The sequence below is a fragment of the Rattus norvegicus genome, chromosome X (genome assembly GCF_036323735.1).
Source record: "Rattus norvegicus strain BN/NHsdMcwi chromosome X, GRCr8, whole genome shotgun sequence".
Classification (NCBI taxonomy): domain Eukaryota; kingdom Metazoa; phylum Chordata; class Mammalia; order Rodentia; family Muridae; genus Rattus; species Rattus norvegicus.
This window is the reverse complement of record NC_086039.1, coordinates 131,840,156-131,845,148: the sequence shown is the minus strand read 5'-3', so window position 1 is coordinate 131,845,148 and position 4,993 is coordinate 131,840,156. Positions and strand designations below refer to the sequence as shown.

The 4,993-nt window shown below is 40.9% G+C and overlaps 1 pseudogene; it reads right to left on the bottom strand.

Annotated features, from left to right (window-relative positions):
* Positions 1-666: 666 nt before the first annotated feature.
* LOC108349199 (glyceraldehyde-3-phosphate dehydrogenase pseudogene) lies at positions 667-1,749 on the bottom strand (annotated as a pseudogene).
* Between the last annotated feature and the right edge of the window lie 3,244 nt (positions 1,750-4,993).

The following is a 4,993-nucleotide window of genomic DNA, read 5'->3' as shown; positions in this document are numbered from 1 at the left end:
TAGTTTGTTTATACACTCATTAGTTAATGGATACTTGAGCTATTGATTATGAATACTGCTACTAAGATTATTTATCTGAAAACTTTCATGTGGACTTTTATTTCTCTTTGATGCATAACTAGGAATGAAATTTCTGGGTGTTGTGGTGGGTATGTATTTAATAAATTAAATAACTTTTATAATTTTTCATAGTGACTACTATTTTTACATTCCTACCAGATATGAATGGGGATTTTAAATTTCCCTATGTCATTTGAATATTTGTTATTCTTTATCTTTATTACTGTGTAAAGTATTATTACATCATAATTTTGATTTGCATTTCACTAATAACTAGTGGTGGAGAGCTTCTTTTCATGTGATTTTTGGCAATTAGCAAAAATTTGGATAAATGTCTCTCCAGGTCATTCAAACATACTTTTAATTGAGTTGCTTGATTTTTATTGTTTTTTTTAGAAAATTTGCATACATCTTTCATCAGATTCATGCTTTGCAAATATTTTCTCCCATTCTATTGATTCTTTTTTTTTTGAGGGTGCAGCGAACTTTATTGATGGTATTCAAGAGAGAAGAGGGCTCCCTAGGCCCCTCCTGTTATTATGGGGTCTGGGATGGAATTGTGAGGGAGATGCTCAGTGTTGGGGGCTGAGTTGGGATGGGGACTCCTCAGCAACTAAGGGACTGTCTCTTGCTCTCAGTGTCCTTGCTGGGCTGGGTGGTCGAGGCCTTGGAGGCCATGTAGGCCATGAGGTCCACCACCCTGTTGCTGTAGCTGTATTCATTGTCATACAAGGAAATGCGCTTTAGAAAGTTGTCATTGAGAGCAATGCCAGCCCCAGAATCAAAGGTGGAAGAGTGGGAGTCGCTGTTGAAGTCGCAGGAGACAACCTGGTCCTCGGTATAGCCCAGGATGCCCTTTAGTGGGCCCTCGGACGCCAGCTTCACCACCTTCTTGATGTCATCATACTTGGCAGGTTTCTCCAGGCGGCATGTCAGATCCACAATGGATACATTGGGGGTAGGAACACGGAAGGCCGCCAGTGAGCTTCCCGTTCAGCTCTGGGGTGACCTTGCCCACAGCCTTGGCAGCACCAGTGGATGCAGGGATGATGTTCTGGGCTGCCCCACGGCCATCACGTCACAGCTTTCCAGAGGGGCCATCCACAGTCTTCTGAGTGACAGTGATGGCATGGACTGTGGTCATGAGCCCTTCCACGATACCAAAGTCGTCATGGATGACCTTGGCCAGGGGGGCTAAACAGTTGGTGGTGCAGGATGCACTGCTGACAATTTTGAGGGAGTTGTCATATTTCTCATGGTTCATACCCATCACAAACATGGGGGCATCAGTGGAAGGGGTGGAGATGATGACCCTTTTGGCCCCACCCTTCAGGTGAGCCCCAGCCTTCTCCATGGTGGTGAAGATGCCAGTAGACTCCACGACATACTCAGCACCAGCGTCACCCATTTGATGTTAGCGGGATCTCGCTCCTGGAAGTTGGTGATGGGTTTCCCGTTGATGACAAGCTTCCCATTCTCAGCCTTGACTGTGCCGTTGAACTTGCCATGGGTAGAGTCATACTGCAACATGTAGACCATGTAGTTGAGGTCAATGAAGGGCTCATTGATGGCAACAATCTGCACTTTGTCAGAAGAGAAGGCAGCCCTGGTAACCAGGCGCCCAATACGGCCAAATCCGTTCACACTGACCTTCACCATCTTGTCTATGAGACGAGGCTGGCACTGCACGAGAAGATGCGGATGTCTCTGGAACAGGGAGGAGCAGAGAGCCCATTCTATTGATTCTATTTTCATATTTTTTTAAATCAAATTTTCATTGCATAGTCCCGAGTGGTATGGGATTTACTTATATAGAAGAAGGTGGCTTCAGACTTACAGAGATCCACCTGCATCTGCCTCCCGAGTGCTGTATAGGTGTTTCCCACTGTTCCTGGCCTTACATGTCTTTTGAATAGCCATAGTTAAATTTTGATTAAGTCCAAACTTTCAGGATAGTTTTCCTCATACTCTTTTGCTATAACCACCCCTCCCCCAATCTAAGTTTGTGAACTGTATCCTCTCTTTTGGCTACTTTGTAGGTTTTTATCTTCTACCCTTCCCCACTACTTTCCTCACACCCTTTCAATTCTGTAACACAAAATAGGAGAGAAAGAAGGATAGACCAGGAAAGGGTTAGGGGCCTTGAGTTTCTTGGGACAAGTTTGATTTCACCACAAGGATACCTAATTTTTTCTTGTTTCTTTTTGCACTTGGCTATTTAACACACTGCAACTAACAGTCAATCAGTAGCCATCCGACAACCTACAGCAACTGACCCTGTCTGTTCAGGCCCTAGTATTCGCGTACCCTCTGAAAAGTCCCAGAATTCCAAGAGCACACAACTGCAGAAACTACTGCAGCAAGCAAAATCATGCCTTCCCTAGGACCTGAGGCAAATCATGGAGCTGCTTTGGACAATCGAAAGCAGTCCCACATCCCACACCTGGGATTAAAATGAAAACAGTCTTAGAATATTTCTGTGACTTAAAAACTTCAAAATTCTCACTCAGTGAATCCTTTATCTTTGTGCTTTCTGTTAATAATGTCAGAGCTTCATCTTTTAAATTTGGGGGTTTGAGCTACATTGAGTTAGTATTTCTGAATTGGGTGTCAGGTAAAGGTAAATGTGTTGGGTGTCAGGTAAAGGGAAAGGCCCAACTGAATTTTCTCTTCATTAAATAGTATTGGTGCTCTTCTTGAAAATCAGTTGCTTATAGACACATACATAGTTTTATCTCTGGGTTCAGGATTCAGTACCACTGAGCAGTATGGCTGCCCTTTGGTAGTAACCAACTATCCCAATTGTCATCACTTTTTCTTTTCTTTTTTTCGGAGCTGGGGACTGAACCCAGGGCCTTGCGCTTGCTAGGCAAGTGCTCTACCACTGAGCTAAATCCCCAACCCCGTCATCACTTTTCAGTATATCTTGAAGTAAGAAAGCACAAGTCAACCTACTATATTATTTTTTTCCTATTTGTGGAACCTTGTAATTCCATTTGAATTTTAGAATGATCTTTTGTCAGTTTCTACAAAGAAGTTAGATTCTGACAGAGATTATGTTGATCCCTGATGTATCGATGTGCAAAATATCTTAAAAACTCCAAGTTTTCTAACTCTTGATCATGAGATTGTTTTCCACTCACTTAGAATTTTAGGTTATGTCAATAATGGTTGATGTTTTAGAGTAAAATTTTGCCTTTCTTATAAAATTGACCCATAAGTATTTTTTTCTTTTTGATGCTATTGCATATGAAATGTGTTCAGTCTCTTTATTGCAATTATATAAAAATCAGGTTAGTTTTGCATATGGATATTTTATTCTGCAAATTTAGTGGTTTTCTTTATTAGTCCTAATATGTGTTAGATGAACTCTTCAGTGCTTTTAATATTCAAGATTATTCTTTTTACCTTTGTATGTCTTTTAAATTACAACATTTTAAAATTTTGATGAAGTCCAAATTATTTATTTGATTTTCTCTGCACTTTTGTCTAAGAATCTTTTGGAAATGAGAATTGTTCTACTGTTTCCAACCTGGATGCCTTTTTTCCCTTGCTTAGTTGCCTTGGGTAGAGCTGCAGTGCTGAATGGAAGTGATTCAAGTAAGCATCCTTGTCTCTTCTTAACTGGAGAAGGAAAGTTTTATGTCTTTTCCTGGGAGGATGATGTTAACTATGAACTTTCAAGCTCTCTTTTAATTACTTTGAATGGTTTTCTCCATCTCCTTTCCTACAGATAACCTCTGTGTGCTTGTTGCCCAACTCCACCCCAGACTTGCTTACAAAAACTCAATGGCCTGATTGACCTGATTTTCCCCTCTTACCACATGTCCTGTTGTGTCTGTACTCATTGATTGTAAATGTAAGTGAATGCCCATTTTCCACAGGAAATTTAGCTTACTTACTTCCTTAGGGTAAAACTCTATTTCCTAGATGACTGCATCATTACCTTCCCAGCAGACACAATGGACATCTGCATTTCTGGACACACATATTCAACAGAAAGTGATTCTTTACCTACCCATTTCCTGCATACTTGAAGTTAATTAAGAGTTTACCTTGCCTAGTACTAGATCATTCAAGCTCCTAAATATTCTTTTGTTATTTCATTTGTCTTTGTTTTGGTTCCGCCAACTACAGCATAAGTTTCTTTGGAGGGAGAACTAGGAAGATCATATTTTGAATTAATCTCCCACAGAGCTCAACATATAAAGCTGCACAGAAACAAAATTGCTTAATGAAATATAACTGACTTCATCTGAATTTGTTCTTCTAGAAAGATCTCCTCTTCTCTGTGAACTGCTGTGAACATCAGGGACTGCCTGGATGCCACCATAGTCCTCTATCAGGCCCCATCTCTATTTGCAAACCACCATAACATTCCTTTGCTTCTTCATGTATTGCCTGAGTTTCAGGAGGGAGATAATTGGCTCCATCAATTTTTACAGCTTAATGAAACTCTCAGCCATGTTTACCTGCTTTCCTTCCTGGCCAAATGTACCACAAGTCAAGGCAAAGTCATTCCCATAGCCCTTGTTTAGAAAATGTATGATTTTTATATTGTCCCCATTAAAGCAATACAGTTCAGTGGATATAACCTCAAACATGACCTTCTTTAAAAATGAGTGCCTCTCAGTGTGAAATGGTCATTTTCAAGGTCAGGCCCATGCTGGGGTTTTGAGGGTTTGTAACAAAGGTCCCATATTACTGAGCACAGTGCCTAATGTTGCTTTGCTTCCTGTGGCATTTGCTTGTTTTTCGTGTTGTCCTGCAACTAAAATATTGACAGCTTCCTGCTCTACTCCACTAACCATAGCAAATGCCGCACAAGGTAAATCCTTTGCAAAGCACATGCTACAGATAACAGACCATAGGTCTTGGTTTTGCTGCCTTAACAGCTCAAGAGGCATGCTGTATTCTAAGTAGACTTTATTAT